Here is a 22,495-nt window from a genome sequence, read left to right as displayed (position 1 = left end):
TTGAAAACAAAGGGAGAGTTCCGCAGAGTAATTTAAATAACGCAAACATTCCGAGAACAAAGGGAGAGGCCCGCAGAGTAACTTAAATAACCCCAACATTCCGAGAACAAAGGAAGTGTTCCGCAGAGTAATTTAAATAACCCTAACATTCCGAGAACAATGGGAGAGTTCCGCAAACTAATTTAAATAACGCCAACATTCCAAGAACAATGCGAGAGTTCTGCAGAGTGATTTAAATAATGCCAACCTTCCGAGAACAAAGGGAGTGTTCTGCAGAGTGATTTAAATAACGCCAACATTTTGAGAACAAAGGGAGTGTTCCGCAGAGTAATTTAAATAATGCAAACATTCCGAGAACAAAGGGAGAGGCTCGCAGAGTAATTTAAATAACCCCAACATTCCAAGAACAATGGGAGAGTTCCACAGAGTAATTTAAATAACCGCAACATTCCGAGAACAATGGGAGAGTTCCACAGAGTAATTTAAATAACGCCAACATTCCGAGAACAATGGCAGAGTTCTGCAAAGTGATTTAAATAAGGTCAACATTCCGACAACAATGGGAGAGTTCCACAGAGTAATGTATATAACGCCAACATTCTGAGAACAATTGGAGAGTTCCGCAGAGTAATGTAAAAAATGCCAACATACCGAGAACAATGGGAGAGTTCCGGACAGTAATTTAAATAACGCAAACATTCCGAGAACAAAGAGAGAGGCCCGCAGAGTAATTTAAACAACCCCAACATTCTGAGAACAATGGGAGAGTTCCGCAGAGTAATTTAAATAATGCCAACATTCCGAGAACAATGGGAGAGTTCTGCAAAGTGATTTAAATAACCCCAACATTCCGAGAACAATGGGAGAGTTCCGCAGTGTAATTTAAATAACGCAAACATTCCGAGAACAAAGGGAGAGGCCCGCAGAGTAAATTAAAAAACCCCAACATTCCGAGAACAATGGGAGAGTTCCGCAAACTAATTTAAATAACGCCAACATTCCGAGAACAATGCGAGAGTTCTGCAGAGTGATTTAAATAACGCCAACCTTCCGAGAACAATAGGAGAGTTCTACAGAGTTACATAAATAATGCCAACATTTTGAGAACAAAGGGAGAGTTCCGCAGAGTAATTTAAATAACGCAAACATTCCGAGAACAATGGGAAAGTTCTGCAGAGTAATTTAAATAACCCCAACATTCCGAGAACAATGGGAGAGTTCCACAGGGTAATTTAAATAAGGCCAACATTCCGAGAACAATGGCAGAGTTTTGCAAAGTGATTTAAATAAGACCAACATTCCGAGAACAATGGGAGAGTTCCACAGAGTAATGTATATAACGCCAACATTCTAAGAACAATGGCAGAGTTCCGCAGAGTGATTTAAATAATGCCTACATTCCGAAAACAATGGTAGAGTTCAGCAGAGAAATTTAAATAATGACAACATTCTGATAACAATGGCAGAGTTCCGCAGAGTAATTTAAAAAACCCCAACATTCCGAGAACAATGGGAGAGTTCTGCAGAGTGATTTAAATAACACCAACATTCCGAGAACAATGGGAGAGTTCCACAGAGTAATTTAAATAACGCCAACATTCCGATAACAATGGGAGAGTTCCAAAGAGTAATGTATATAACGCCAACATACTGAGAACAATGGGAGAGTTCTGCAGAGTAATTTAAGTAATGTCAACATTCTGAGAACAATGGGAGAGTTCCGCAAAATAATATAAATAACGCCAACATTCCGAGAACAATGGGAGAGTTCAGCAGAGAAATTTAAATAACGCAAACATTCCGAGAACAAAGAAAGAGTTCCGCAGAGTGATTTAAATAACACCAACATTCCAAGAACAATGGTAGAGTTCAGCAGAGTAATTTAAATAACTCCATCATTCCGAGAACAAAGTTAGAGTTACGCAGAGTAATTTAAATAACCTCAACATTCCGAGAACAATGGGAGAGTTCCGCAAACTAATTTAAATAACGCCAACATTCCGAGAAAAATGGGAAATTTCTGAAGAGTAATTTAAATAACTACAACATTCTGAGAACAAAGGGAGAGTTCCGCAGAGTAATTTAAATAACCCCAACATTCCGAGAACAATGGGAAAGTTCCGCAAACTAATTTAAATAAGGCCAACATTCCGAGAACAATGCGAGAGTTCTGCAGAGTGATTTAAATAATGCCAACCTTCCGAGAACAAAGGGAGAGTTCTGCAGAGTGATTTAAATAACGCCAACATTCCGAGAACAATGGGAGAGTTCCACACAGTAATTTAAATGCCAACATTACAATGGCAGAGTTCTGCAAAGTGATTTAAATAACGCCAATATTCCGAGAACAATGGTAGAGTTCCTCAGAGTAATTTAAATAATGCTAACATTCCGAGAACAAATGGAGAGTACAGCAGAGTAATTTAAATAACCCCAACCTTCCGAGAACAATGGGAGAGTTCCGCAGAGTGATTTAAATAACACCAACATTCCAAGAACAATGGGAGTGTTAGGCAGAGTAATTTAAATAATGCCAACATTCCGAGAACAATGGGAGAGTAGCACAGAGTAATTTAAATTACGCCAACATTTCGAGAACAATGGGACAGTTCCGCAGAGTAATTTAAATAATGCCAACATTCCGAGAACAATGGGAGAGTTCAGCAGAGTAATTTAAATAACGCAAACATTCTGAGACCAAAGGAAGAGTTCCGCAGAGTGATTTAAATAACACCAACATTCCGAGAACAATGGGAAAGTTCAGCAAACTAATTTAAATAAGGCCAACATTCCGAGAAAAATGCGAGAGTTCTGCAGAGTGATTTAAATAATGCCAACCTTCCGAGAACAAAGGGAGAGTTCCACAGAGTGATTTAAATAACACAAACATTCCGAGAACAAAGGGAGAGTTCTGCAGAGTAATTTAAATAACGCCAACATTCCGAGAACAAAGGGAGAGTTCCGCAGAGTGATTTAAATAACGCCAACATTCCGAGAACAATGGGAGAGTTCCGCAGAGTAATTTAAATAATGGCAACATTCCAAGAACAATGGGAGAGTTCCGCAGAGTAATTTAAATAACGCTAACATTCCGAGAACAATGGGAGAGTTCCACAGAGTAATTTAAATAACGCAAACATTCCGAGAACAAAGGGAGAGTTCCGCAGTTTAATTTAAATAACACAAACATTCCGAGAACAAAGGGAGAGTTCTGCAGAGTAATTTAAATAACGGAAAAATTCTGAGACCAAAGGGAGAGTTCCGCAGAGTAATGTAAATGAAGCAAACATTCCAATAACAATGGGAGAGTTCCACAGAGTAATTTAAATAACGCCAACATTTTGAGAACAAAGGGAGAGTTCCGCAGAAAGATTAAAATAACGCCAACTGTTATCAACTGGTGGTTTAGGAGCAACATGGGACGTGCTCTGGAGGAGGTGGTACCTGTACTGACCGCAGTTCCTGAGCTTAACACAACACTAGAAGTAGCTGTGGGATATTCCTGTCACTCCCTAGACACCTCGTCACAGCCGGAGGACTAACTACCCCTAAAGATAGAAACAGGAAAGCTATCTTGCCTCAGAGAGAATTCCCAAAGGACAGACAGCCCCCCACAAATATTGACTGTGAGTGGAGAGGGGAATGACATACACAGAATAAAACTGGGATGTAGCAAAGGAGGCCAATCTCGCTAGATAGACAGGACAGGACAGAATACTGTGCGGTCAGTATTAAAAACTAAATTAAAACTCCGCAGAGTAATTTAAATAATCCCAACATTCCGAGAACAATGGGAGAGTTCCGCAAACTAATTTAAATAACGCCAACATTCCAAGAACAATGGGAGAGTTCTGAAGAGTCATTTAAACATCTCCAACATTCCGAGAACAAAGGAAGTGTTCCGCAGAGTAATTTAAATAACGCCAACATTCTGAGAACAATGGGAGAGTTCCAGAGTAAATTAAATAACGCAAACATTCCGAGAAAAAAGGGAGAGGCCCGCAGAGTAATTTAAATAACCCCAACATTCCAAGAACAAAGGAAGTGTTCCGCAGAGTAATATAAATAACCCCAACATTTCGAGAACAATGGGAGAGTTCCGCAAACTAATTTAAATAACGCCAACATTCCGCGAACAATGCGAGAGTTCTGCAGAGTGATTTAAATAACGACAACCTTCCGAGAACAAAGGGAGAGTTCCGCAGAGTAATTTAAATAATGCAAACATTCCGAAAACAAAGGGAGAGGCCCGCAGAGGAATTTAAATAACCCCAACATTCCGAGAACAATGGGAGAGTTCTGCAGAGTAATTTAAATAACCCCAACATTCCGAGAACAATGGGAGAGTTCCACAGAGTAATTTAAATAACGCCAACATTCCGAGAACAATGGCAGAGTTCCACAGAGTAATGTATATAACGCAAACATTCTGAGAACAATGGGAGAGTTCCGCAGAATAATTTAAAAAATGCCAACATACCGAGAACAATGGGATAGTTCCGCACAGTAATTTAAATAACCCCAACATTCTGAGAACAATGGGAGAGTTTCGCAGAGTAATTTGAATAACCCCAACATTCCAAGAACAATGGGAGAGTTCCACAGAGTAATTTAAATAACGCCAACATTACAATGGTAGAGTTCTGCAAAGTGATTTAAATAACGCAAACATTCCGAGAACAAAGGGAGAATTCCGCAGAGTGATTTAAATAACACCCACATTCCGAGAACAATGGTAGAATTAAGCAGAGTAATTTAAATGACTCCAACATTCTGAGAACAAAGGGAGCGTTCCGCAGAGTAATTTAAATAACCCCAACATTCCGAGAACAATGGGAGAGTTCCGCAAACTAATTTAAATAACGACAACATTCCAAGAACAATGGGAGATTTCTGAAGAGTATTTTAAACATCTCCAACATTCTGAGAACAAAGGAAGTGTTCCGCAGAGTAATTTAAGTAACCCCAACATTCCGAGAACAATGGGAGAATTCCACAGAGTATTGTATATAACGCAAACATTCTGAGAACAATGGGAGAGTTCCGCAGAATAATTTAAAAAATGCCAACATACTGAGAACAATGGGAGAGTTCCGCACAGCAATTTAAATAACGCCAACATTCCGAGAACAATGGGAGAGTTCCACAGAGTAATTTAAATAACGCAAACATTCCGAGAACAAAGGGAGAGGCCCGCAGAGTAATTTAAATAACCCCAACATTCTGAGAACAATGGGAGAGTTCCGCAGAGTAATTTAAATAATGCCAACATTCCGAGAACAATGGGAGAGTTCTGCAAAGTGATTTAAATAACCCCAAAATTCCGAGAACAATGGGAGAGTTCCGCAGAGTAATTTAAAAAATGCCAACATACCGAGAACAATGGGAGAGTTCCGCACAATAATTTAAATAATGCCAACATTCCGAGAACAATGGGTGAGTTCCAGAGTAATTTAAATAACGCAAACATTTCGAGAACAAAGGGAGAGGCCCGCAGAGTAATTTAAATAACCCCAACATTCCGAGAACAATGGGAGAGTTCCACAGAGTAATTTAAATAACACCAACATTCCGAGAACAATGGGAGAGTTCTGCAAAGTGATTTAAATAACCCCAACATTCCAAGAACAATGGGAGAGTTTCGCAGAGTAATTTGAATAACCCCAACATTCCAAGAAGAATGGGAGAGTTCCACAGAGTAATTTAAATAATGCCAACATTAAAATGGTAGAGTTCTGCAAAGTGATTTAAATAACGCAAACATTCCGAGAACAAAGGGAGAATTCCGCAGAGTGATTTAAATAACACCAACATTCCGAGAACAATGGTAGAATTAAGCAGAGTAATTTAAATGACTCCAACATTCTGAGAACAAAGGGAGCGTTCCGCAGAGTAATTTAAATAACCCCAACATTCCGAGAACAATGGGAGAGTTCCGCAAACTAATTTAAATAACGCCAACATTCCAAGAACAATGGGAGAATTCTGAACAGTATTTTAAACATCTCCAACATTCTGAGAACAAAGGAAGTGTTCCGCAGAGTAATTTAAGTAACCCCAACATTCCGAGAACAATGGGAGAGTTCCGCAAACTAATTTAAATAACGCCAACATTCCGAGAACAATGGGAGAGTTCTACAGAGTGATTGAAATAATGCCAACATTTTGAGAACAAAGGGAGAGTTCTGCAGAGTAATTTAAATAACGCAAACATTCCAAGAACAAAGGGAGAGGCCCGCAGAGTAATTTAAATAACCCCAACATTCCGAGAACAATGGGAGAGTTCTGCAGAATAATTTAAATAACCCCAACATTCCGAGAACAATGGGAGAGTTCCACAGAGTAATTTAAATAACGCCAACATTCCGAGAACAATGGCAGAGTTCTGCAAAGTGATTTAAATGAGGCCAACATTCCGAGAACAATAAGAGTTCCACAGAGTAATGTATATAACGCCAACATTCTGAGAACAATGGCAGAGTTCCACAGAGTGATTTAAATAATGCCTACATTCCGAGAACAATGGTAGAGTTCAGCAGAGAAATTTAAAAATCCCCAACATTCCGAGAACAATGGGAGAGTTTTGCAGAGTTATTTAAATAACACCAACATTCCGAGAACAATGGGAGAGTTCCACAGAGTAATTTGAATAACGCCAACATTCCAACAACAATGGGAGAGTTCCAAAGAGTAATGTATATAACGCCAACATTCTGAGAACAATGGGAGAGTTCCGCAGAGTAATTTAAGTAATGTCAACATTCCGAGAACAATGGGAGAGTTCCGCAGAATAATTTAAATAACGCCAACATTCCGAGAACATTGGGAGAGTTCAGCAGAGTAATTTAAATAACGCCAACATTCCGAGAACAAAGAAAGAGTTCCGCAGAGTGATTTAAATAACACCAACATTCCGAGAACAATGGTAGAGTTCAGCAGAGTAATTTAAATAACTCCAACATTCCGAGAACAATGGGAAAGTTCCGCAAACTAATTTAAATAAGGCCAACATTCCGAGAACAATGCGAGAGTTCTGCAGAGTGATTTAAATAATGCCAACCTTCCGAGAACAAAGGACAGTTTCGCAGAGTGATTTAAATAACGGCAACATTCCGAGAACAATAGGAGAGATCCGCAGAGTAATTTAAATAACGCAATCATTCCGAGAACAAAGGGAGAGGCCCGCAGAGTAATTTAAATAACCCCAACATTCTGAGAACAATGGGAGAGTTCCGCAGAGTAATTTAAATAATGCCAACATTCCGAGAACAATGGGAGAGTTCTGCAAAGTGATTTAAATAACCCCAACATTCCAAGAACAATGGGAGAGTTTCGCAGAGTAATTTGAATAACCCCAACATTCCAAGAACAATGGGAGAGTTCCACAGAGTAATTTAAATAACGCCAACATTACAATGGTAGAGTTCTGCAAAGTGATTTAAATAACGCAAACATTCCGAGAACAAAGGGAGAATTCCGCAGAGTGATTTAAATAACACCAACATTCCGAGAACAATGGTAGAATTAAGCAGAGTAATTTAAATGACTCCAACATTCTGAGAACAAAGGGAGCGTTCCACAGAGTAATTTAAATAACCCCAACATTCCGAGAACAATGGGAGAGTTCCGCAAACCAATTTAAATAACGCCAACATTCCAAGAACAATGGGAGATTTCTGAAGAGTATTTTAAACATCTCCAACATTCTGAGAACAAAGGAAGTGTTCCGCAGAGTAATGTATATAATGCAAACATTCGGAGAACAATGGGAGAGTTCCGCAGAATAATTTAAAAAATGCCAACATACCGAGAACAATGGGAGAGTTCCGCACAGTAATTTAAATAACGCCAACATTCCGAGAACAATGGGAGAGTTCCACAGAGTAATTTAAATAATGCAAACATTCCGAGAACAAAGGGAGAGGCCCACAGAGTAACTTAAATAACCCCAACATTCTGAGAACAATGGGAGAGTTCCGCAGAGTAATTTAAATAATGCCAACATACCGAGAACAATGGGAGAGTTCCGCACAATAATTTAAATAACGCCAACATTCCGAGAACAATGGGTGAGTTCCAGAGTAATTTAAATAACGCAAACATTTCGAGAACAAAGGGAGAGGCCCACAGAGTAATTTAAATAACCCCAACATTCTGAGAACAATGGGAGAGTTCCACAGAGTAATTTAAATAATGCCAACATTCCGAGAACAATGGGAGAGTTCTGCAAAGTGATTTAAATAACCCCTACATTCCAAGAACAATGGGAGAGTTTCGCAGAGTAATTTGAATAACCCCAACATTCCAAGAACAATGGGAGAGTTCCACAGAGTAATTTAAATAATGCCAACATTACAATGGTAGAGTTCTACAAAGTGATTTAAATAACGCAAACATTCCGAGAACAAAGGGAGAATTCCGCAGAGTGATTTAAATAACACCAACATTCCGAGAACAATGGTAGAATTAAGCAGAGTAATTTAAATGACTCCAACATTCTGAGAACAAAGGGAGCGTTCCGCAGAGTAATTTAAATAACCCCAACATTCCGAGAACAATGGGAGAGTTTCGCAAACTAATTTAAATAACGCCAACATTCCAAGAACAATGGGAGATTTCTGAAGAGTATTTTAAACATCTCCAACATTCTGAGAACAAAGTAAGTGTTCCGCAGAGTAATTTAAGTAACCCCAACATTCCGAGAACAATGGGAGAGTTCCGCAAACTAATTTAAATAACGCCAACATTCTGAGAACAATGCGAGAGTTCTGCAGAGTGATTTATTAATGGCAACCTTCCGAGAACAATGGGAGAGTTCTACAGAGTGATTGAAATAATGCCAACATTTTGAGAACAAAGGGGGAGTTCCGCAGAGTAATTTAAATAACCCCAACATTCCGAGAACAATGGGAGAGTTCTGCAGAATAATTTAAATAACCCCAACATTCCGAGAAGAATGGGAGAGTTCCACAGAGTAATTTAAATAATGCCAACATTCCGAGAACAATGGCAGAGTTCTGCAAAGTGATTTAAATAAGGCCAACATTCCGAGAACAATAAGAGAGTTCCACAGAGTAATGTGTATAACGCCAACATTCTGAGAACAATGGCAGAGTTCCACAGAGTGATTTAAATAATGCCTACATTCCGAGAACAATGGTAGAGTTCAGCAGAGAAATTTAAAAATCCCCAACATTCCGAGAACAATGGGAGAGTTTTGCAGAGTTATTTAAATAACACCAACATTCCGAGAACAATGGGAGAGTTCCACAGAGTAATTTAAATAACGCCAACATTCCAACAACAATGGGAGAGTTCCAAAGAGTAATGTATATAACGCCAACATTCTGAGAACAATGGGAGAGTTCCGCAGAGTAATTTAAGTAATGTCAACATTCCGAGAACAATGGGAGAGTTCCGCAGAATAATTTAAATAACGCCAACATTTCGACAACATTGGGAGAGTTCAGCAGAGTAATTTAAATAGCGCCAACATTCCGAGAACAAAGAAAGAGTTCTGCAGAGTGATTTAAATAACACCAACATTCCGAGAACAAAGTTAGAGTTACGCACAGAAATTTAAATAACCTCAACATTCCGAGAACAATGGGAGAGTTCCGCAAACTAATTTAAATAACGCCAACATTCCGAGAACAATGGGAAATTTTGGAAGAGTAATTTAAATAACTACAACATTATGAGAACAAAGGGAGAGTTCCGCAGAGTAATTTAAATAACCCCAACATTCCGAGAACAATGGGAAAGTTCCGCAAACTAATTTAAATAAGGCCAACATTCCGAGAACAATGCGAGAGTTCTGCAGAGTGATTTAAATAATGCCAACCTTCCGAGAACAAAGGAGAGTTTCACAGAGTGATTTAAATAACAGCAACATTCCGAGAACAATGGGAGAGTTCCGCAGAGTAATTTAAATAACGCAAACCTTCCGAGAACAAAGGGAGAGGCCCGCAGAGTAATTAAAATAACCCCAACATCCTGAGAACAATGGGAGAGTTCCGCAGAGTAATTAAAATAATGCCAACATTTCGAGAACAATGGGAGAGTTCTGCAAAGTGATTTAAATAACCCCAACATTCCGAGAACAATGGTAGAGTTCCGCAGAGTAATTTAAAAAATGCCAACATACTGAGAACAATGGGAGAGTTCCGCACAGTAATTTAAATAACGCCAACATTCCGAGAACAATGGGAGAGTTCCAGAGTAATTTAAATAACGCAAACATTCTGAGAACAAAGGGAGAGGCCCGCAGAGTAATTTAAATAACCCCAACATTCAGAGAACAATGGGAGAGTTCCACAGAGTAATTTAAATAACGCCAACATTTCGAGAACAATGGGAGAGTTCTGCAAAGTGATTTAAATAACCCCAACAGTCCAAGAACAATGGGAGAGTTTTGCAGAGTAATTTGAATAACTCCAACATTCCAAGAAGAATGGGAGAGTTCCACAGAGTAATTTAAATAATGCCAACATTACAATGGTAGAGTTCTGCAAAGTGATTTAAATAACGCAAACATTCCGAGAACAAAGGGAGAATTCCGCAGAGTGATTTAAATAACACCAACTTTCCAAGAACAATGCTAGAGTTAAGCAGAGTAATTTAAATGACTCCAACATTCCGAGAACAAAGGGAGCGTTCCGCAGAGTTATTTAAATAACCCCAACATTCCGAGAACAATGGGAGAGTTCCGCAAACTAATTTAAATAACGCCAACATTCCAAGAACAATGGGAGAGTTCTGAAGAGTATTTTAAACATCTCCAACATTCTGAGAACAAAGGAAGTGTTCCGCAGAGTAATTTAAGTAACCCCAACATTCCGAGAACAATGGGAGATTTCCGCAAACTAATTTAAATAACGCCAACATTCCGAGAACAATGCGAGAGTTCTGCAGAGTGATTTAAATAACATAAACCTTCCGAGAACAATGGGAGAGTTCTACAGAGTGATTTAAATAATGCCAACATTTTGAGAACAATGCGAGAGTTCTGCAGAGTGATTTAAATAACGCCAACCTTCCGAGAACAATGGGAGAGTTCTACAGAGTGATTTAAATAATGCCAACATTTTGAGAACAAAGGGAGAGTTCCGCAGAGTAATTTAAATAACGCAAACATTCCGAGAACAAAGGGAGAGGCCCGCAGAGTAAATTAAATAACCCCAACCTTCCGAGAACAATAGGAGAGTTCCGCAGAATAATTTAAATAACCCCAACATTCCGAGAACAATGGGAGAGTTCAGCAGAGTAATTTAAATAATGCCAACATTCCGAGAACAATGGGAGAGTTCCGCAGAGTGATTTAAATAACACCAACATTCCGTGAACAATGGGAGTGTTAGGCAGAGTAATTTAAATAATGCCAACATTCCGAGAACAATGGGAGAGTTCCACAGAGTAAATTCAATTACGCCAACATTCCGAGAACAATGGGAGAGTTCCGCAGAGTAATTAAAATAACGCAAACATTCCGAGAACAAAGGGAGAGTTCCGCAGAGTAATTTAAATAACCACAACATTCCAAGAACAATGGGAAAGTTCTGCAAACTAATTTAAATAACGCCAACATTCAGAGAACAATGGGAGAGTTCCTGAAAGTAATTTAAATAATGCCAACATTCCAAGAACAAAGGGAGAGTTCCGCAGAGTGATTTAAATAATGCCTACATTCCGAGAACAATGATAGAGTTCAGCAGAGAAATTTAAATAATGCCAACATTCTGAGAACAAAGGCTGAGTTCCGCAGAGTAATTTAAATGACCCCAACATTCCGAGAACAATGGGAGAGTTCCGCAGAGTGATTTAAATAACACCAACATTCCGAGAACAATGGGAGAGTTCCACAGAGTAATTTAAATAACGCCAACATTCCGATAATGGGAGAGTTCCAAAGAGTAATGAATATAACGCCAACATTCTGAGAACAATGGGAGAGTTCCGCAGAGTAATTTAAATAATGTCTACATTCCGAGAACAATGGGAGAGTTCCGCAGAATAATTTAAATAACGCCAACATTCCGAGAACAATGGGAGAGTTTAGCAGAGTAATTTAAATAACGCAAACATTCCGAGAAGAAAGGGAGAGTACCGCAGAGTGATTTAAATAACCTCAACATTCCGAGAACAATGGGAGAGTTCCGCAAACTAATATAAATAACGCCAACATTCCGAGAACAATGGGAGATTTCTGAAGAGTAATTTAAATAACTCCAACATTCTGAGAACAAAGGGAGAGTTCCGCAGAGTAATTTAAACAACCCCAACATTCCGAGAACAATAGGAGAGTTCTGCAATTTAATTTAAATAACGCCAACATTCCGGGAACAAAGGGAGAATTCCGCAGAGTGATTTAAATAACACCAACATTCCGAAAACAATGGTAGAGTTCAGCAGAGTAATTTAAATAACTCCAACATTCCGAGAACAAAGGGAGTGCTCTGCAGAGTAATTTAAATAACCCCAACATTCCGAGAACAATGGGAGAGTTCCGCAAACTAATTTAAATAACGCCAACATTCCAAGAACAATGGGAGAGTTCTGAAAAGTATTTTAAACATCTCCAACATGCCGAGAACAAAGGAAGTGTTCCGCAGAGTAATTTAAGTAACCCCAACATTCCGAGAACAATGGGAGAGTTCTGCAAACTAATTTAAATAACGCCAACATTCCGAGAACAATGCGAGAGTTCTGCAGAGTGATTTAAATAATGCCAACCTTCCGAGAACAAAGGGAGAGTTCTGCAGAGTGATTTAAATAACGCCAACATTTTGAGAACAAAGGGAGTGTTCCGCAGAGTAATTTAAATAACCCCAACATTCCAAGAACAATGGGAGAGTTCCGCAGAGTAATTTAAATAACCCCAACATTCCGAGAACAATGGGAGAGTTCCACAGAGTAACATAAATAACGCCAACATTCCGAGAACAATGGCAGAGTCCTGCAAAGTGATTTAAATAAGGCCAACATTCCGAGAACAATGGGAGAGTTCCACAGAGTAATGTATATAATGCCAACATTCTGAGAACAATGGGAGAGTTCCGCAGAGTAATTAAAAAAATGCCAACATACCGAGAACAATGCGAGAGTTCCGCACAGTAATTTAAATAACGCCAACATTCCGAGAACAATGGGAGAATTCCAGAGTAATTTAAATAACGCAAACATTCCGAGAACAAAGGGAGAGGCCCACAGAGTAATTTAAATAACCCCAACATTCCGAGAACAATGGGAGAGTTCCGCAGAGTAATTTAAATAACGCCAACATTCTGAGAACAATGGGAGAGTTCTGCAAAGTGATTTAAATAACCCAAACATTCCGAGAACAATGGAAGAGATCCTCAGAATAATTTAAATAACCCCAACATTCCAAGAACAATGGGAGAGTTCCACAGAGTAATTTAAATAACGCCAACATTACAATGGCAGAGTTCTGCAAAGTGATTTAAATAACGCCAACATTCCGAGAACAATGGTAGCATTCCTCAGAGTAATTTAAATAATGCTAACATTCCGAGAACAAATGGAGAATTCAGCAGAGTAATTTAAATAACCCCAACCTTCTGAGAACAATGGGAGAGTTCTGCAGAGTGATTTAAATAACACCAACATTCCGTGAACAATGGGAGTGTTAGGCAGAGTAATTTAAATAATGCCAACTGTTGTAAACACTGTGTGAGTTCTCCGTTTACTGTTGTGAACACTGTGTGAGTTCTCCGTTTTTTGTCTCCCTCTAGTGGCCTTTTTGTTATACCGCAGCTTGTGGCTGGAATCAGCTGTCTCGTCACTTGTTTGTCAGGTTTGCTATTTAAGCTCACCTGAACCATTATTCCTTGCCTGCTGTCGGTGTATTCAGTGCTTTTCTGAACTCTCCTGGCTTCACTGGTTCCTGCCTCGTCTAGAGAAGCTAAGTTTTCCTGCTAGTTTTTTGCTCATCTTAGATTGAAAATGTTCCTTTGTATATTATGAGTTTTTGTCCAGCTTGCAATATGTGATTCTCTGTTTGCTGGTAGCTCTGGGATTGCAGTGTTGCTCCCCCCGCATCGTTAGTTGGTGCGGGGGTTCTTGCAATCTCTGCGTGGATATTTTTAGGGTTTTCTACTGACTGCACAGACTCTTGCTATCCTCTGTGTATCTAGTGATTAGCGGGCCTCCTTTGCTGAATCTAATTTCATCTCTGTGTTTTGTATTTTCTCCTGAACTCACCGTTATTATTTGTGGGGGGCTTCTATATCTTTGGGGGTTACTTCTCTGAGGCAAGTGAGGCTTTTGCTCTCTCTTTAGGGGTAGTCAGTTTCTCAGGCCGTGAAGAGACGTCTAGGAATTTAGGTAACGTTCCACGGCTACTTATAGTCTGTGCGGTTAGGATCAGGTTTGCGGTCAGTCCAGTTCCCACATCCCAGAGCTGGTCCTGTATTTTACTTAGCTGGTCAGTTCAGCGATCCTATGCCACTAAGGATCATAACAGTACAGCAAGCCACAAAAGTGTTAATGCATCGCCGAAGCGGGATAAGAGAAGCCTTGTGTGTTTTTTTTTTCTTCTCTGTAGTTTGTCCAGCTTCTCTCCTCCCCTTAAAATCTGGGTGGCTCTGAACTCAGCTTTTGACATGGATATTCAGAATTTGGCTACTAGTGTGGAGCATCTTACTGCAAGGGTACAAAGCATTCAGGATTATGTCATACACAGTCCTATGTCAGAACCTAAGATTCCTATTCCTGAGCTGTTTTCTGGGGATAGGTCTAGGTTCTTAAATTTTAAGAATAATTGCAAATTATTCCTTTTTTTGAGACCTCGTTCCTCTGGTGATCCTGTTCAGCAAGTTAAAATAATTATTTCATTGTTACGTGGTGACCCTCAAGATTGGGCCTTCTCATTGGCGCCAGGAGATCCTGCATTGCTTAATGTGGATGCGTTTTTCCTGGCACTTGGATTGCTCTATGAAGAACCTAATCTTGAAGACCACGCAGAAAAGGCTTTGCTGGCTCTCTCCCAGGGTCTGGATGAAGCAGAGGTTTATTGCCAGAAGTTTAGGAAGTGGTCTGTGCTTACACAATGGAATGAGTGTGCCCTGGCCGCAATTTTCAGAAAGGGTCTTTCTGAAGCTCTTAAGAATGTTATGGTGGGATTCCCCACGCCTGCGAGTCTGAATGAGTCAATGGCCTTGGCCATTCAGATTGATCGGCGTTTGCGGGAGCGCAAACCTGTGCGCCATTTGGCGGTATTTTCTGAACAGAAGCCTGAGTCTATGCAATGTGACAGGATTCTGACCAGAATTGAACGACAAAATCATAGACGTCAGAATGGGTTGTGCTTTTACTGTGGTGATTCTGCTCATGTTATCTCAGCATGCTCTAAGCGGACAAAAAAGTTCACTAAATCTGTCACCATTGGTACTGTACAGCCTAAATTCATTTTGTCTGTTACTTTGATTTGCTCTCTGTCATCCTACTCTGTTATGGCTTTTGTAGATTCAGGTGCTGCCCTGAATCTGATGGATTTGTCATTTGCCAAGCGCTGTGGTTTTATCTTAGAGCCTTTACAGTTCCCTATTCCACTGAAGGGAATTGATGCTACGCCATTGGCCAAGAATAAACCTCAGTACTGGACTCAAGTGACTATGTGTATGACTCCTGCACATCATGAGGTGATTCGCTTCCTGGTGTTATATAATTTGCATGACGGTGTCGTGTTGGGTCTGCCGTTGCTACAGGCTCATAACCCAGTCCTGGACTGGAATGCAATGTCTGTGTTGAGTTGGGGTTGTCAGGGAATTCATGGCGATGCTCCTTTGGTGTCAATTGCTTCCTCTACTCCTTCTGAAGTCCCTGAATTTTTGTCAGACTACCAGGATGTATTTGATGAGCCCAAGTCCAGTGCCCTACCTGTTATGACCCCAATGGCAGAGGGTCTCAGAAATAATTACTAAGTCTGCAAACACAAAAAACCAGCTCATAGGGCAGTGGTAACTGAGCTGACCATATATCTAATCCTAGCACCACAAATAGCAGCAGCCGGGGAACGTGCCTACGTTGGTTCTAGACGTCTCGCGCCAGCCGGAGAACTAACTAACCCTAGTAGGGAAAAGAAAGACCTTTCTTGCCTCCAGAGAAAAGACCCCAAAAGTTGGATACAAGCCCCCAACAAATAATAACGGTGAGGTAAGAGGAAAAGACAAACGTAAGAATGAGCTAGGTATTTAGCAAAGAGAGGCCCACTAGCTAATAGCAGAATATAGTAAGATGACTTATATGGTCAGCAAAAACCCTATCAAAAAATATCCACGCTGGATATTCAAGAACCCCCGAACCGTCTAACGGCCCGGGGGGAGAACACCAGCCCCCTAGAGCTTCCAGCAAAGTCAGGAATCACATTTAGTACAAGCTGGACAAAAATAAGAGCCAAGCAAATAACCAAAAAACAAAGAAGCAGGACTTAGCTTAATTTTGCACGAACCAGGAACAGCAGACAGGAGCAAACAGAAAGGATCTGATTACAACGATGCCAGGCACCAGACTGAGAATTCAGGAAGTTTATATAGCAACACCCCTGGACTAACGACCCAGGTGGATGCCAAACAGAGGAAAGACAATCCCAGAGTCATATCACTAGTGACCACAAGAGGGAGCCAAAAAAGTCTAATTCACAACAGTACCCCCCCTTTAAGGAGGGGTCACCGAACCCTCACCAAGACCACCAGGGCGATCAGGATGAGCAGCGTGAAAGGCACGAACTAAATTGGCCGCATGCACATCAGAGGCAACCACCCAGGAATTATCCTCCTGACCATAGCCCTTCCACTTGACCAGATACTGAAGCCTCCGCCTGGAGAGACAAGAATCCAAGATCTTCTCCACCACGTACTCCAACTCGCCCTCAACCAACACCGGAGCAGGAGGCTCAACAGAAGGAACCACAGGAACAACGTACCGCCGCAACAAAGACCTATGGAACACGTTGTGAATGGCAAACGACACCGGAAGATCCAAGCGAAAGGACACAGGATTAAGGATTTCCAATATCTTGTAAGGACCGATAAAGCGAGGCTTAAATTTAGGAGAGGAGACCTTCATAGGAACAAATCGAGAAGACAGCCATACCAAATCCCCAATACGAAGTCGGGGACCCACACCGCGGCAGCGGTTGGCAAAACGCTGAGCCTTCTCCTGTGACAACTTTAAGTTGTCCACCACATGATTCCAGATCTGCTGCAACCTATCCACCACAGAATCTACCCCAGGACAGTCAGAAGGCTCCACATGTCCCGAGGAAAAACGAGGATGGAAACCAGAGTTGCAGAAAAATGGCGAAACCAAAGTAGCGGAACTAGCCCGATTATTAAGGGCAAACTCAGCCAACGGCAAGAAGGTCACCCAATCATCCTGATCTGCCGAAACAAAGCACCTCAAATAAGCCTCCAGAGTCTGATTAGTTCGCTCCGTTTGTCCATTAGTCTGAGGATGAAAGGCAGACGAAAACGACAAATCAATGCCCATCCTAGCACAAAAGGATCACCAGAACCTGGAAACAAACTGGGATCCTCTGTCAGACACAATATTCTCAGGAATGCCGTGTAAACAAACCACATTCTGAAAGAACACAGGAACCAGATCGGAAGAGGAAGGCAGCTTAGGCAAAGGCACCAAATGGACCATTTTAGAAAAGCGATCACATACCACCCAGATGACAAACATGCCCTGAGACACCGTGAGATCTGAAATGAAATCCATGGAAATGTGTGTCCAAGGCCTCTTCGGGGCAGGCAAGGGCAAGAGCAACCCGCTGGCACGAGAACAGCAAGGCTTAGCTCGAGCACAAGTCCCACAGGACTGCACAAATGACCGCACATCCCGTGACAAGGAAGGCCACAAAAAGGACCTAGCCACCAGATCTCTGGTGCCAAAAATTCCCGGATGCCCTGCCAACACCGAGGAATGAACCTCGGAAATGACTCTGCTGGTCCACTTATCAGGAACAAACAGTCTGTCAGGTGGACAAGAGTCAGGTCTACCAGCCTGAAATCTCTGCAACACACGTCGCAAATCAGGAGAAATGGCCGACAAGATAACTCCCTCTTTAAGAATACCAACTGGTTCTGCGACTCCAGGAGAGTCAGGCACAAAGCTCCTTGAAAGAGCATCAGCCTTCACATTCTTTGAACCTGGTAAATACGAGACCACAAAGTCAAAACGGGAGAAAAACAATGACCAGCGGGCCTGTCTAGGATTCAGGCGTTTAGCAGACTCGAGATACATCAAATTTTTGTGATCAGTCAAGACCACCACACGATGCTTAGCACCCTCGAGCCAATGACGCCACTCCTCAAATGCCCACTTCATGGCCAGCAGCTCCCGATTGCCAACATCATAATTCCGCTCGGCAGGCGAAAACTTCCTAGAGAAGAAAGCACATGGTCTCATTACCGAGCAACCAGGGCCTCTCTGTGACAAAACGGCCCCTGCCCCAATCTCAGAAGCATCCACTTCGACCTGAAAGGGAAGTGAGACATCAGGCTGGCACAAAACAGGCGCCGAAGTAAACCGGCGCTTCAACTCTTGGAACGCCTCCACGGCTGCAGGAGCCCAGTTAGCAACATCAGAACCTTTCTTGGTCATATCCGTCAAAGGTTTAACAACGCTAGAAAAATTAGCGATAAAACGACGGTAGAAGTTAGCAAAACCCAAGAACTTCTGAAGACTCTTAACTGACGTGGGTTGAGTCCAATCATGAATAGCTCGGACCTTGACTGGGTCCATCTCCACAGCAGAAGGGGAAAAAATAAACCCCAAAAAGGGAACCTTCTGTACTCCAAAGAGACACTTTGAGCCCTTAACAAACAAAGCATTCTCACGCAAAACCTGAAACACCATCCTGACCTGCTCCACATGTGAGTCCCAATCTTCAGAGAAAACCAGAATATCATCCAGATAAACAATCATAAATTTATCCAGATACTTCCGGAAAATATCATGCATAAAGGACTGAAACACTGAGGGAGCATTAGAGAGCCCAAAAGGCATCACCAAGTACTCAAAATGACCTTCGGGCGTATTAAATGCTGTCTTCCATTCATCTCCTTGCTTAATGCGCACAAGGTTGTACGCACCACGAAGATCTATCTTGGTGAACCACTTGGCACCTTTAATCTGGGCAAACAAGTCCGACAACAGAGGCAAAGGATACTGAAATTTAACAGTGATTTTATTCAGAAGCCGATAGTCAATACAAGGTCTCAAAGATCCGTCCTTCTTGGCCACAAAAAAGAATCCCGCACCAAGAGGGGAAGAGGATGGACGGATATGCCCCTTCTCCAGAGACTCCTTGATATATGAACGCATTGCGGCATGCTCAGGTACAGACAGATTAAATAGTCTTCCCTTAGGAAATTTACTACCTGGAATCAAATCTATGGCGCAGTCACAGTCCCTATGAGGAGGCAGAGCACTGGACCTGGACTCGCTGAATACATCCTGATAATCAGACAAATACTCAGGAACTTCCGAAGGAGTAGAGGAAGCAATAGACACCGGCGGGGAATCAGCATTAATTCCCTGACAGCCCCAACTTGACACAGACATTGCCTTCCAATCCAAGACTGGATTGTGGGTCTGTAACCATGGTAGACCCAAAACGACCAAATCATGCATCTTATGCAGAACAAGAAAACGAATCACCTCCCGATGTTCAGGAGTCATGCACATGGTTACCTGCGTCCAAAACTGCGGTTTATTTTCCGCCAATGGCGTAGCATCAATACCTCTAAGAGGAATAGGATTTACCAACGGTTCAAGAACAAAACCACAGCGCTTGGCAAATGACAGATCCATAAAACTCAGGGCAGCACCTGAATCCACAAACGCCATAACAGGGTAAGAAGACAATGAGCAAATTAAAGTCACAGACAAAATAAATTTAGGTTGCAAATTACCAATGGCGACAGGACTAACAACCCTTGTTAGGCGTTTAGAGCATGCTGATATAACATGTGTAGAATCACCACAGTAAAAACACAACCCATTCTGACGTCGATGATTTTTCCGCTCATTTCTAGTCTGAATTCTATCACATTGCATTAAATCAGGTGTTTGTTCAGACAACACCACCAGAGGATTAGCGGTTTTGCGCTCCCGCAAACGCCGGTCAATTTGAATAGCCAGCGCCATGGAATCATTCAGACTTGTAGGAATGGGGAAACCCACCATCACATTCTTAATGGCTTCAGAAAGGCCATTTCTGAAATTTGCGGCCAGAGCACACTCATTCCACTGAGTAAGCACGGACCATTTCCGAAATTTTTGGCAATACACTTCAGCTTCATCCTGGCCCTGAGAAATAGCCAGCAAGGCTTTTTCTGCCTGAACTTCAAGATTGGGTTCCTCGTAAAGCAATCCGAGCGCCAGAAAAAACGCATCAATATTTGCCAATGCCGGATCTCCTGGCGCTAGCGAGAAAGCCCAATCCTGAGGGTCGCCCCGTAAAAAAGAGATAACAATTTTAACTTGCTGAGCTGAATCTCCAGATGAACGGGGTCTCAGAGATAGAAACAATTTACAATTATTCCTGAAATTCCTAAACTTAAATCGGTCTCCAGAAAACAGTTCAGGAATAGGTATTTTAGGTTCAGACATTGGACTACTGGTAACAAAATCTTGTATGCTCTGCACACGAGCAGCAAGCTGGTCTACACTTGTAATCAAGGTCTGGACATTCATGTCTGCAGCAAGCACAAGCCACTCAGAGGTAAAGGGGAGGAAGAGAGGAAAAAAAAAAAAAAAAACTCAGAATTTCCTTTCTTATTATCCCACTTCTGCAATGCATTAAACATTCAATGTTGGCCTGGCATACTGTTATGACCCCAATGGCAGAGGGTCTCAGAAATAATTACTAAGTCTGCAAACACAAAAAACCAGCTCATAGGGCAGTGGTAACTGAGCTGACCATATATCTAATCCTAGCACCACAAATAGCAGCAGCCGGGGAACGTGCCTACGTTGGTTCTAGACGTCTCGCGCCAGCCGGAGAACTAACTAACCCTAGAAGGGAAAAGAAAGACCTTTCTTGCCTCCAGAGAAAAGACCCCAAAAGTTGGATACAAGCCCCCAACAAATAATAACGGTGAGGTAAGAGGAAAAGACAAACGTAAGAATGAGCTAGGTATTTAGCAAAGAGAGGCCCACTAGCTAATAGCAGAATATAGTAAGATGACTTATATGGTCAGCAAAAACCCTATCAAAAAATATCCACGCTGGATATTCAAGAACCCCCGAACCGTCTAACGGCCCGGGGGGAGAACACCAGCCCCCTAGAGCTTCCAGCAAAGTCAGGAATCACATTTAGTACAAGCTGGACAAAAATAAGAGCCAAGCAAATAACCAAAAAACAAAGAAGCAGGACTTAGCTTAATTTTGCACGAACCAGGAACAGCAGACAGGAGCAAACAGAAAGGATCTGATTACAACGATGCCAGGCACCAGACTGAGAATTCAGGAAGTTTATATAGCAACACCCCTGGACTAACGACCCAGGTGGATGCCAAACAGAGGAAAGACAATCCCAGAGTCATATCACTAGTGACCACAAGAGGGAGCCAAAAAAGTCTAATTCACAACACCTACCCCCTCATAGGGAATGTGATTGTGCTATAAATTTAATTCCGGGTAGCAAATTCCCTAAGGGACGACTTTTTAATTTGTCTGTACCAGAACATGCCGCTATGCGGAGTTATATAAAGGAGTCTTTGGAGAAAGGGCATATTCGCCCGTCCTCGTCCCCTTTGGGTGCGGGATTCTTTTTTGTGGCTAAGAAGGATGGTTCTCTGAGACCATGTATAGATTATCGCCTTCTGAATAAGATCACGGTCAAATTTCAGTATCCTTTGCCATTGTTGTCTGATCTGTTTGCTCGGATTAGGGGGGCTAGTTGGTTCACCAAGATAGATCTTCGTGGTGCGTATAATCTTGTGCGTATTAAGCAGGGCGATGAATGGAAAACAGCATTTAATACGCCCGAGGGCCATTTTGAGTACTTGGTGATGCCTTTTGGACTCTCTAATGCCCCTTCTGTGTTTCAGTCCTTCATGCATGACATCTTCCGAGAATATCTGGATAGATTTATGATTGGTCAGGATGGTGTTTCAGGTCCTGCGTGCCAATGCTTTGTTTGTAAAGGGCTCTAAATGTCTATTTGGAGTCCAGAAGGTTTCCTTTTTGGGTTATATTTTTTCTCCTTCTACTATTGAGATGGATCCAGTCAAGGTCCAGGCTATTCAGGACTGGACTCAACCTGCTTCGGTGAAGAGTCTTCAGAAGTTCTTGGGTTTTGCTAATTTTTACCGTCACTTTATCTCTAATTTTTCTAGTGTGGTTAAGCCTTTGACGGATTTAACCAAGAAAGGTTCTGATGTCACTAATTGGTCTCCTGCAGCCGTGGAGGCCTTTCAGGAGCTGAAGCGTCGGTTTCCTTCGGCTCCGGTCTTGTGTCAGC

The sequence above is a fragment of the Ranitomeya variabilis genome, chromosome 1 (genome assembly GCF_051348905.1).
Source record: "Ranitomeya variabilis isolate aRanVar5 chromosome 1, aRanVar5.hap1, whole genome shotgun sequence".
NCBI classification, from domain to species: domain Eukaryota; kingdom Metazoa; phylum Chordata; class Amphibia; order Anura; family Dendrobatidae; genus Ranitomeya; species Ranitomeya variabilis.
Note: the sequence above shows the minus strand (reverse complement) of the source record.